Consider the following 13,779-nt stretch of genomic DNA (forward strand, 5'->3'; position numbering starts at 1 on the left):
GAGCCTGCTTCTCCCTCTGCCTGCCATTCCTCCTGCTTGTGCTCTCTCTCTCTGACAAATAAAATCTTTAAAAAAAAGAAAAGAACTCTGGAATGTTATATATATAATTATATATATTAATATTGTTATTAATATATTAGTAGTATATTAACTATATGTCTATCATTGTCTTACCTTTTTCAAGTCTCTATTCATTAATCCGTAAAGTCCTTGGTAAATAACGTATATACCTATTTCAAATGACTATCCAAGTTTCTGTCATATAGTAACTCCTCAACAACAATGAGATAAAAAAGAATTAGTATTTTCATTGAGTGAATATGAAGTTAAGTAATGTTGTAGATAACTACTAAATTCTTAAAAAAAAAAGAGAGAGAGAGAAAGGAAAAGAAGATGTTTTAATAGAACAACCACAAATGTGTGCTTTTCGATATTGTTAAAAATAAGACAAGGATAGAAGTCCCCAAGATAGCTTCTTTCCAGATGTTGCTGAAATAAACATGATGATAGAAGACAGGAGCATACACACCACATTCTCCTAGGACAGCTGGTCAACTCACAGGAAGAGACATGGAACAATTTCCTTCCCCTGATAGGGCCACTGTAAACTTTTTGTGCAATATAGGCTCTGTCACTACAAACAGAGAAAGCCTTCTTCCTCATGCCTCAAAATAACTAGAAATTTCCATTTCTTCTTTCATCCTTTCCCACTCCAGCACTCACCCTGTTCTCGCATAAGAGAAACTCAAGGGTTTGACCAACCAGAAAACCCGGCAGTGATCTTTTCAATGTGAGTCCTGTTTGAAGCACAGAAACTACCACCAGTCCAGTCTCTTCCTCCCAGTGATCTCCTCACTGACACAGAAGAGACTGTCCTTATTCTGCTCTGTCAGTTTGTCCAGTAATGCCCTTCACAGTATTTTCTCTTCCTCCAGCACAGCATCTGGTCCAAGGTCAAGCATTGCATTGACTTCCATGTCTCTCTCATTTCTTTCATCTGAAACATTTCCACCACTTTTCTTTGTCTTTTATGACATTGACACTTTTGAAGACCCTAGCCCCTCCCTTTACCCATTTATTTTAATAGAATATTCCCAATTATGGGTTTTTCTGAGGTTCCCTCATGACTTGTCTCCAAATCTGTATTTTCAATCAAACTACTACACAGGGCTGGTGATGTTCACTGGCATCTCATCTGGAGGTACAGGTGACAGTTTTCTACAGTTTTGGCACTCTCTGATGTAGAAAAATATCTTTCCAGCATCCAACATTTTCCTTATTGCTCAACATCCTGTCAACATGAGAAGCCACATGGTTTAGGGCTTTGTGATTATTGCCGCTGTTCCGGTAATACCCCACCTCCAGCTAACAATTTATGTATTTGTCAGTTTATGCTACACTAGACTGCCCAATAAAAAACCCACAAGTTTTCAGAGCTTACAACAGCAAAAGATTATTTCTCCTTCCTGTTAAATGTCAGCTGTGGGAAAGCTCTGGGTTTGTTCCATTGTATCGTCATTCTGGGAGCAAAGGTGAAGAAGCAACTCCAATATGGAATGTGCCACTCTTGTAGCAGAGGGAAAAAAGCAATGGTCGTGCTAGTTGGCTCTTAATGCTTTTCCTTGGAAGTAGCATATATTGGTTCTTCTATCATTTTATTGAATGAAGTCGGTCACATAGCCAAGTATGGCATCAATGGAATGGTGAGTTCAGTGCTGTCACAGAAAGGGGCAGAAAATAATTGAGGACAATAAGGCTATCTACCAAATAGTCTGAACCAGAATAGAGAATGGGGGGAGAAAAGCAGTGTATGCAGGTTGATGGCCTGGTGATACACAGATTCAGTTTGGGAAACACAGAACCTATGGCGATGTTCAGTTGTTTGTAAATTTCCTTCTCCAGGGGAAAGTCTGAGCTCAGACCTGATAGTTCACTAAGTTGAGGGTGTCTTGTTGCCTGAGACAGGAAATCCACTCTGTCAACATAAAATCAAACTCTTTACAATGTCCTATACTATGCCGCTTCATCTGTCTTCTAATAATTATTTTTAATTTAATTTTATTGTGGTAATAATACTTAACATAGGTTTACTTTCTTAATAAATGTTTAGGTGTGCAATACAATATTGTTAACGGTAGGTAAAATGTCATATGGTTGATCCTCTAGAATTTATTCATCTTACTTAAGTGAAACTTCATACACATTGATTAGGAACTCTCCATTTCCCCCTCCCTACAGCCACTAGAGCCACCATTCCAACTCTCTGATTCTATGATTTGCCTATTTTAGATACCTCCTAAGTGTAATCATGCAATATTTGTCCTTCTGTGATTGGCTTATTTCACATTCCTCCAAGCTCACCCATATTGTCACATATTACGGAATTCCTTCTTACTTAAGACTGAATAATATTCCATTCTATGTATATACCACATATTCTTTATCTATTCATCCACCCATGAACATTTAGGTTGTTTCCACATCTTGACTATTGTGAATGGTGCTGCAATGAACATGGGAAGGTTAACATCTCTCTGAAATCCCGATTTCAATTCTTTGGGATAAACACCCAGAAGTGGGATTTCTAGATCATACTGTAGTTTTATTTGTAATTTTTGAGGACCGTCCATACTATTTTCCATGGCAGCTATACCATTTTGCATTCTTACAAACAATGTGCAAAGATTCCAATTTCTTCACATCCTTTTTTAACACATGTTATCTCTTGGTTTTGTGATACTAGCCATCCTAACAGCTGTGAGGTGGTATCTCATTGTGGTTTTGATTTGCATTTCCCTGATGATGAGTGATGTTGAGCATTTTTTCAAGTACCTGTTGATCATTTGCATGTCTTCTTGAGAGAACTATCTATTCAAGTTCTTAGCCCTTTTTTTTTTACTACAGTTACCTTTTTTTTCCAGATTGAATTGTAGGAGTTTCTTATATGTTTTAGCTATTAAGCCCTTATCAGATATAGGGTTTGCAAATATTTTCTCCCGGTCAAGGTTGCCCTTTCACTCTGTTGATGGCTTCCTTTGCTCTGCAGGACCTTTCTTAGTTTGATGTAGTTTCACTTGTCTCTGTTTCCTTCCAGGAGTTCTACAGTTTATTTGTTTTTGGTTTTTTTTTTTTTTTAATTTTAAAGTCTTTAATCTATTTTGACCTGACATTTGAGCATGGTGTTAGATGAGGGTCTAATTTCATTCTTTTGCATGTGGGTATCTAGTTGTCTCAACACCACTTTTTAAAGAGAACATTCTTTTCCCCGTTGTGTAGTCTTGGCATCCTTGTCAAAAATCAGTTGGCCATAAATGTGTGGATTTATTTCTAAACTCTTCATTTTGTTCCACTGGCTTGTATGTCTGTCTTTATATCAGTACCATGCTGTTTTAATTACTATTGTTTTGAAATATATTTTGAAGAAATTTAGTGCCTCCAGCTTTGTCTTCTTTCTCAAGATTAATTTGGGTATTCAGAGTCTTTTGTGGTTTCTGATGAATTTTGGAATATTATTTTCTATTTCTATAGCAATATGCCACTGAAATTTTGATAAGGATTGCATTGAATTTATAGGTCACTTTGGCTAGTATGGACATTTTAACAATATTAAGTCTTCCATTCCAGGAACACAGGATTGTCTCATGATTCTCATGCGGCTCTCCATCTCACACATTTTGTTCCACTGACACATCATTCTAGATCTGCAAACAGGTCAAGCTCTTCTCACTCTATGCCTGCACTGNTGTCCACTCTTTCCTGAGCTTTCTCAGTTTGCTCTTTCTAAAGGCTTCCGATTTCTAGACCTCATGTCTCAACATAAAAATCATTTAATTGAGACACTTTCTCTCATTACTCTCTTTGAAGGAGTCCATCCTATATGGCTGCTTTTTCTATAACAGCATTCTGTTAATATTCATCCTGGTCCTTCCTATAGTCCATAATTGTTTGAATAATTTATTGCTGTATTTTCACGTTGTTCCCTTCCTACACTAACATAAGCCTCCTTAAAGCAAAGACCTTCTTTCTTTGGATCACCATTTATTTCCAAATCTCTGGCCTAATGCCTGCATATGGTAACTGATATTTTTATATCAATGCTTTTAAATGGGTTTCTTATAAAAATAGCATGGTAAACTTGTTGGTGGCAATTTGGCAATAAAAAGATTCTCTAAAATAATTTATCATCTCTGTCCCATAAATGATTCCGTAGAGGCAACTTGTAGTTTGATACATGTGCCACAAGTGAGTAATTTTGACCCAGAGTTTGCTATAACTGGTATTTGTGGATTGATTAATTTCGTCTCTTCCAATGTTTTCTTTTTAGGTAAGGAAGAGTGTTGATCAATGTGTTTATAAGCTAATAGAGGTTCTGGGAATAAATGGATCAAGATACCAACCTCCTCCCTGTTGAGATCCAAATGGTATTACCGCCTCTCTTTTGGACTGAGATGGTCTTAAGGATTCCCAAAGAGAAGGAAAAAGGCTGCAGACTGGTTGCCAGGGATCCACACCAAGGCTTTGATACAAACGGGAAAGGTCTACCTATAGTAAGTAGAGAGGATGGATTAAGGCATATGATCTTCTGACCCACTGTCCCACTAGGGTTTTGTGAGTGCAAACTGAAGACTTTTATTTCATTTGTCTTTTGTGAGCCAGTGGGTTCACCTGTGTGGGAATCTGGACTTAGATATGTTAGGATGTCATTGTAGCTGCTGCCAAGAAAATCTCTAACAGCCTGGGTTCCATCTCTAACACGACCACAGCACAATCAATGCAAAGGCTGCTATGTGAGTGACGTGTTTATAAAACCTCCCTTCCCAGTTCTGCTCCAGCTACAGCTAATCATCCCTGTCCCCCATCTTCTACCAATTCTTCTCGCTCCCTTCTTCCTTCTCCCTGACAGTGTGTGGGATCCAATCCTTGACAACCAGAGACACGTGTTCTCCTGGACATTGTGGTTAGAATGGGGTGGGCACAGGATCCAAATGAACGGTGAGAGTCTCCCCCTAAACATTGCTAACAGGAATCAGAGAAGATACTTTCCTTCTCTGGAATCATAACTCATAGGAAAAATGTGGCGTTGGGTTTGCCCTTCATCATCAGAAAAGAATGAAAACAACACAAAAAATCCAAAAAGGAAGAGGGAGCGAGCAAGTGACGTCATCTGAACTCCATATTTTCATTTTGTTGGCAGCCAAAGTTAACCCCAGAATTTTTATTTATGAGAACCAGTCATCCTTCAGTCTGTTTAAGGCAGTGTGAGTTCAATTTTGTAATTTGTAAATCAAAGAGTTTTAACCAGTATGGATTAAAAATATACAAAAGGGGAGCCTGGGCTGCTCAGTCAGTTAAGCGTCTGCATTTGGCTCAGGTCATGATCCCAGGGTCCTGGGTTCAAGTCCCACATCCGGCTCACTACTCAGCAGGGAGTGTGCTTCTCCCTCTTCCTGTGCTCCTCCCCCCTGCTCCTGCTCTTGGGGCACCTGGGTGGCTCAGCCACTGAGCGTCTGCCTTCGGCTCAGGTCATCATATAATCCCACTTATATATGAATGTTATGAGATATATATATTATATATATATATATATATATATATATATCTTGTGATATATATATATACAAAAGAAAAAAAATGTTTTTCCCCCAATTACACAGACTGGATATAGGGGTAGATGTTAGCATTTGGGGAAGATTTTTTTTTTTTTATCTACTTGCAAACAACAAAAAAAAAAAAAAAAAAAAAAAAAAAAAAAAAAAAAAAAAAAAAAAAAAAAAAAAAAAAAAAAAGCCACTTCCTTTCTATGATGAGCATTTAGACTCACTATTTATGAAGGCAGATATTATCCTTGAAAGTTAACATGTAAAAGTAAATAAGAATTCATACTTTCTGTGGCATTTTAATAATAAAGATACTGGGTTGTATCTTTAAGTTTTTGACATCTCTCCATTACCTTGAGTCTTGAATAAAACATAACTTTTGCTCTGACTGCTGAGCTGGCAACATCACTTTCTGTGTCCGTTTAGGCTGTTGTAACAAACTACCACAGACTGGAGGGCTTAGACAACATACATTTCTTTCTGAGCTGAAAGTCCAAGATCAAGATGGCGGCAGATTTGGTAGCTAGTAAGACCTGCTTCCTGGCTCCCTGACAGCTCTTCTCGCTGTGTCCTCACATGGCGGAAAGCGTGGAAAAGCTCTCTTGGGGTCTCTTTTATTAAGGCAAAGCCCTCATGACCTACTCACCTCCAAAGCCCCCTCCTCCAAATATCATTACATTGTGGACTAGGTTGTAACATATGATTTTTAGGGGGATGTGAACATTCAGCCCATAGCAATCATGGTCCTTATTGGGTCACCTCCCAGAATCCAGCATTAGAGGCTCAAGCAAAGATAACCTGCCATTAAACACCCACAAGCCCAGCCTATTAGGTGAGGAGCAAAGATCACACTCCCTAACAAAATTGTACATTTTTGGTTGACAAAATAATTTTTTAATATCTTCCTTATATAACCTCGAGTGCCAGGTATGTAAATGGTGCTCAACCGGTCATTGTTGATGCGCTCCTACTCATTGAAACATGTCTTCAGCCATTTATTTTCAATTGTTTGGGAGCTCACTCAGAAGGGATGGTGAAAGAGTGTTCAGTGAAGGAACAACGTGAAGGGAGTGGCAAAGTTAGAGGAAACCACAAGGGGTGGGGATACACGCCATCTTACTATCCCTTGGCCTGGAGACCCCCGTGGGAAGAGCTACAGCTCTAAGACAGAGTTACCTGACAGGAGCTGCAGCCTTCATAACGGAATCCAGCCACCCCACACCACACAGTGAGGAAAAGGGAATCCATTTCCTGACCACACTCTCTTTCCGCCCCCTGATTGTCTGCCAGTGCTTCTACACAGCTAAAGGCAGCTGCAAGTCAGGGGCAAGGGAGCCGGGCCGTATGTGGTTAATAGAGGACAATCTTAGGGGCGCGGGACAGGATAGAGTAGGATAGGGCAGATTTGGGAAGAAAAATGAAAAATATTCAGCTCTTTTTCAGGTGCAAATTATTATCTTGTTTCATGACACCACGTGTTTGAGAGCATGACAAATTTATTAGCCGGATATTTAAATTGTCACATGACAAATACTGACTTTGATGTTTTCAGCATATATATTACATAAATCTACCCCAGTCATATATTTTCTTGCATTGTTTGCCTTTAAATGCATTGCAAGGTCAGTTGCTTTTCTGCTCAGCCTTGCTTTTGCTTGTCACATAATTGAAACTATTATGAATTAAAATATATTGATAGAAGATTAGTTTCTTTATATCAAATAAACGCTCTCCGGGAGCAGGTATCATTTCTGGGTGTGAGAGCTCCAAGATGACAGGCTGAATAAGAGCCTTCTAGTCACAAGAGAGCCAACGCTTTGCTGACTACTTACACAGATGATACCCTCGAGGTATGGAGAAAGAAGAGATTCACCCTCCCCCCAAATCCAAGACCAAAGGGTTTCCCGCCCTCTAACAACAGAGTTCTCTGACACTTGCTGTTGTCAGCCTTCCTCTCTCTCTCACGCGCGTGCATACACACACACACACACACACTCCTTTTTTTTTACAAATTATAACCACTCTGATCAGGAGAATGGATTCACGTTATTCAGCAAGAAGACAGGGAAGGAGTCTGGGAAGAGCTCTGAAAGGAAGAATTTTAAATTATGAGGCAAACCCCTTTATCAGAAAACATCTATATATTTTACAGATATGGGGGGGGGGAAAGAAAGAAATTTGCCACTCTGCTTTGAATCCTGTTAGTAGTTTGTGGAATTTGTGCAGCTCACTTCTGAGACAATCGACAACTAATACTCAAAGCTGAGGGAATTAAAGGTTTCAATCTTCTGAAGTAAGTAGCAGTGTTTGGGATGATTTTTTTACTTTTTATTATTTTTAAAGATTTTATTTATTTGAGAGAGAGAGAGCACAAGCAGGGGAAGGGGCAGGCAGAGGGAGAGCGAGAAGCAGGCTCCTCACAGAGCAGAGAACCCGAAGTGGGGGGAGGAGGGGCTCGGTCCCAGGACCCTGGGATGGGGACCTGAGCTGAAGGCCGATGCTTAACCAACCAACTGGGCCACCCAGGCACCCCTGGGATGATATTAAATAGGTATCTGCAGACAGATGGTTAGCCAGCGAAGTGGCTGTGATAACAGTGTAGACTGTTCCCGTTCTCAGCCTGTATGGTGGCCAGCCAAGGAATGAACTGCCTGGATTGGTGTGCATCTGGGCAGCGTTCAGGTACTCAATCCTCTCTTCAATTAGACAATTCAGTCTAATTGTTCCTTGGAATGTTCTCTCAGCTGCGTGGCTCCGCTGTGCATGGCCCCAGCCATGGCGCTGGAAGCACGATGAACTGGAGAAGCCTGTGTGGACTCTGCCAGTCACGACACACCTGTTTCCAGAACGTACCACTTCCTCTTCACAGCTCCTGATGACATAATACTGTTTTCTCTGTGGTAATCAAAAAAGTTAAACTCACAATCTTCTAGATCACAATTTGAACATTATCAATGTAAAATCTTTGAACTGATGAGATAAATCAAATTGCAAAGATATGATGACAGTAGAGAGGTCATGGGTCTGACATCATTCTCCCCACTGGCTCCCCAGTTGTCCTCATCTTGCCTATCAGGCCCAGCAACAACAACAACAAAAATAAGTAAATAAAATAAAATTTTAAAAAGAAAGGAAAGAAAAAGAAAAGAAAAAAACGAAAAATAGAAGGGCAAGACAACGTGCAGGGAAAAAGACAAGATGATGAGAAAACAACAAGGTTATTTAAAGATAAACTATCATAGTGCTATATTTTACAACCTTGTCTATACAAGAGAATCTCCAGGGAGCTTTGAAAATTCTGATGTCTGAGCACTACCAGACCAACGGAGTCCAAGTCTTTGGAAGTGGACATTAGTTTGGGTATTTTGTTTTACTCTTCCTTGAAGTGATTCTAATTTATGGTAGGCTTGAATACCACTGACTAGATGGTCACATTTGGCAAGTAACTCCTTTTTTTTTTAAGTTTTTATTTAAATTCCAGTTAGCTAACACGCTGTGTGATAGTAGTTTCAGGTGTACAATTTAGTGATTCAGCACTTCCACACATCACCCAGTGCTCATCACAAATGAACTCCTTAATCCCCATCACCTATTTCATCCGTCCCCCCACCCCCTCCACTCTGGTAACCATCAGTTTGTTCTCTATAGTTAAGACTCTGTTTCTTAATTTGCCTCTCTTCTTTTCCCTATGCTCATTTGTTTTGTTTTGTAAATTCTAAATACGAGTGAAATCATATGCTATTTGTCTTTCTCTGACTGACTTATTTCACTTAGCCTAATACTCTCTAGCTCCATCCACATCATTGCAAAAGGGAAGATTTCATTATTTTTGATGTCTGAGTAATATACATATATACGTGTATATATACACCACATCTTCTTTATCCATTCAGCAGTCAATGGACATTTGGGCTGTTTAAAATCAATCTACACAGGACGCCCGGGTGGCTCAGTCGTTAAGCGTCTACCTTCGGCTCAGGGCCTGATCCCAGGGTCCTGGGATTGAGCCCCACGTCGGGCTCTTCTGCTGGGAGCCTGCTTCTTCCTATCCCACTCCCCCTGTTTGTATTCCCTTTCTTGCTGGCTGTCTCTCTCTCTATCAAATAAATAAATAAGATCTTTAAAATAATAAAATAAAATAAAATCAACCTACAGAAATCTGTTACATTTCTATACACCAATAATGAACCAGCAGGAAGAGAAATTATGGAATTAATCCTGTTTACCATTGCACCAAAAGCCATGAGATACTTAGGACTCAACCTAACCAAAGAAGTAAAAGACCTGTACTCTGAAAACTATAAAACACTGATGAAAGAAATTGAAGATGACACAAGGTAATGGAAAGACATTGCATGCTCATGGATCCAAAGGATAAATATTATTAAAATGTCTATAACGCCCAAAGAAATCTACGCATTTAATGCAATCCCTGTCAAAAAAAACCAAGAGCATTTTTCACAGAGCTACAACAATCCTAAATTTTGTGAGGAATCACAAAAGACTCTGAAAAGCCAAAGCAATCTTGAAACAGAAAAGCAAAGCTGGAGGCATCACAATTCTGGACTTTAAGTTATATTACAAAGCTGTAGTGGTCAAAACAGGATGATACTGGTGCAAAAATAGACACATAGATCAATGGAACAGAACAGAAACTCCAGAAATGAATCCACAACTATATGGTCAATTAAGCTTTGACAAAGCAGGAAAGATTATCCAATGGGAAAAAGTCTCTTCAACAAATGGTGTTGGGAAAATTGGACAGCCACGTGCAACAGAATGAGACTGGACCACTCTCTTACACCACACACAAAAATAAATTCAAAGTGGATTAGAGACCTAATTGTGACACGGGAAACCATCAAAATCCTAGAGGAGAACACAGGCAGTGTTCTTAAACACAGTTCTGACATCAGCCGTGGCAACTTCTTACTAGATAGAAATCCCCTTCCCAGGGGCAAGGGAAACAAAAGCAAAAATAAACTATTGGAACTTCATCAAAATAAAAAGCTTCAACAATTAGCTCTTTCAGTGTAGGTATGTATGTGTATTTGTTTATGCACATATATATACATATATGAAATATATTAGTCTCTCATCTCTTCTAGATTCCAAATTACTGACAAACATTATTCTTGTGTGATATTATTGGTTATACTTTATCAGAATTTTGTTAATATTATTATAATTATATGTTCTACATTTTTGGGTATCCATTTTTAAGAAATCACAGGTTCCTTATTATTCTCATTAATGAAGCAGCAAAAAATGATTTATGCCATGATATTGTCCAACATAACATCACTTTACTTGAACTTGGTTCTGACTCTGCAGAGGAAAAAAATTCTTCAAAAAGCAAAATACAAAAAGCAAACCTCAAGAAGCAAAAATAAATTTAAAAAATAAAGAGATTAGAAAAAAAAAGTGCCTATGCAAATGTTACTTTTTTTTTTTTTTTTTTTTTTCCTAAATACTGTTTGGTATTATTTTTTTCAGGTGCTCACAAACCACTTATCACTGAAGTTTTGATGACTTAAAAGTTACTAAAGCCATAGTGTTTAGACTGAGTTCTCTTGACAACAGTAAAACTGACAGGCGGTAAAGTAATATGAGAAAAAAAAAAAAAAGAAAGAAAGAAAATGCTACCTGCAGAACTCCTGTTTCAATAAGTATCTTATGAGAGACACTTGCTTGTACATTTCCAGTATCTTGCCTTCAGGGAATTTCCCTATTGAGCACCAGACCTGCAAAACGAAACGTGGGTTTGTAGGAAAAGCTGCTGCTTGGTACGTGTAGGAAAAACCCCACTTCCTTCCCTAATAACCAATATTCTCCCGACATGAAAGAAATGGGCTTTAATGCATATCTTTATGGATTTACTGCCCTCCCCGATACTTGTGCAGTTTCCAACTCACTGCAGAACACTGTCAGACTGCATTATACCCTAGAATCACAGTACCATTGCAAGCAAAAGTCTGGGTATCACACATACCAAGGTTTTGATAGCATATGAGGGTGTAAAATTTAACAATGTATTTTTTTCTGCCTGCTGAACATTAACTCCTACTGAGCCCAGGGCTAACGTATAAATAGCCTGGCTGTAAGTGTTTCATAGCCCAGCTAAAGGCTGCTCGCCTTATTCTTCCTGCTATAAACATTTTGAAGGGCTTTTCAGGTTTGTAAATTCGTGATCCCCCCCTCCCCCCCGCCCACGGAGGTCACCCAAAGAAGGAAACAGAGTCTATGGTGCGAGATCTCTTAAAGCCTGCCCACAGGTGGAGAGCTGCTCAGGTCCCCCCTTCACTTAGCCAAAATTGAAACAAATGTCAAAAGCCCCAACAGCTTGTAGAACCGCAGAATGTACTTCGTCCCCGAAGGGCTTTGGCACCGCTCTTCTCCAACGCTACCGGAAAACTCTGCATTTAAAATTATTTAACGACTATAGGCAAGATACTGCTTTTATTAGAAGACAGGATATTTGTTTATGATCCTATGTGCTAGTTTAAATTCCAAATCCAGTTTCTGTTTTCACAGGATTCCTCAAGTGATGAATTCTTCCAGTTTGTCCTAAGACGCATGAGAGGGCAGTCGACGTTCATAGTTAAGTGTGCTTGTAAATGAGAGAAAGTGGTTTGTTGTCGTGGACAAATTTGACTTTGGCTATGAACATTAAAAGAAAAAAAAGCAAAACCTAAAATTAAATCAACAGTCTTCCATGATTCAGGGGTCATCAATATTCATAAATTTGCATACACATTCTGCTACTTTCCTCTGAAACAAGACAAGATTATATACTACTCTACTGAAAAGAAAAAAAAAAACAAAAACCCTAATGAGGGGTGCCTGGGTGGCTCAGTCGGTTAAGGGTCTGCTTTTGGTTCGGGTCATGATCTCAGTGTCCTGAGATTGAGCCCCGTATCAGGTCCCTGCTCAGCGGGGAGTCTGCTTCTCCCTCTCCTGCTAATTCTCCCCCTGCTTGTGCTCACTCTCTCTAGTCAAATAAATAAATAAAATCTTAAAAAAAAAAATAACCCTCATGAGAAATGCACAGAATATCACCATAGTTTGTGAAAATAAAAGTAACTTTTATTTTTTCCTCTGTGTTTTCTTAATAATCTATCATGAATATATTACCTTTATAATAAAACTGATAAATAAATAATAAAGTATATGGCTTATATCTTAGAATTTGACCATGCTTCATATGTTACTCTTTGGTACAACTGTGAAAGGAGAATCGTCGCCCTGAAGAGGAAGTTAATAAGAGAAAGGCATTTCATTTTATTTATATTTTGAAGATTTGTATTTTCACACAATTGCCAGAAGTAGAAGTTGAAAGTTCAGTGAACCTCTTCTTATATGTATCCAAATCAGACAATGATATCATTAAATTGTTCATTGATCTGAAATGAAAATTATTATGCATATAAAGAAATTATGTAATAAAAATATAGTTTATATCAAAATCCACTTATCCCTGAGTTATGAAGAATGGCTAAAAAAGCAACAACAATTAGGGCTTTCTCTAATAATTTTAAAACATCTTCACCTATGTTTTGTAAGATGAAGAAGGTAGGATATTGAACAATGATACTTGTTTAGGATGAAAAAAGTAGGATATTGAATAATGATAGTTGTTCATTCCTCAAACTCTTTTTTTTAAAGATTTTATTTATTTATTTGAGAGAGAGAGAGAAATAGCAAGAGAGAGAGCACAAGTGGGGGCCAGGGAGAGGGGGAAGCTGGCTCCCCGGTGAGCAGGGAGCCCAATGTGGGGCTCCATCCAATGGCCCTGAGATCATGACCAGAGCCAAAGGTAAATGCTCAACAGACTGAGCCACCCAGGGACCCCATATCCCTCAAACTCTCAAAAACTGGAATGTCCTACTACATTCATGAAAAGCTATTAAAAGACACTTGGAAAAAGTGCCTCATTTTATAGGTAGGAAAACTGATTCTTGGATGGGCTGTCAGGCTCAAGGTCAATGAGGCAGATTTCAGAAGATACGGGACTTGAATCCAAGTTACTATGTCTTAATTTAGATAACACTTAGTTTAGATAACAATTTGCCATTGTTACCTCTCTTGTTGTTTGTTCCTGACGCTACCATTTTTAATATGGATTAAAGTTAAATTTTGTCAACAAAATATTATAAGAATGTTCAAATATTTAGAAACACTG

Source organism: Ursus maritimus, unplaced genomic scaffold (genome assembly GCF_017311325.1).
Source record: "Ursus maritimus isolate PB19 unplaced genomic scaffold, ASM1731132v1 scaffold_6, whole genome shotgun sequence".
Lineage (NCBI taxonomy): Eukaryota > Metazoa > Chordata > Mammalia > Carnivora > Ursidae > Ursus > Ursus maritimus.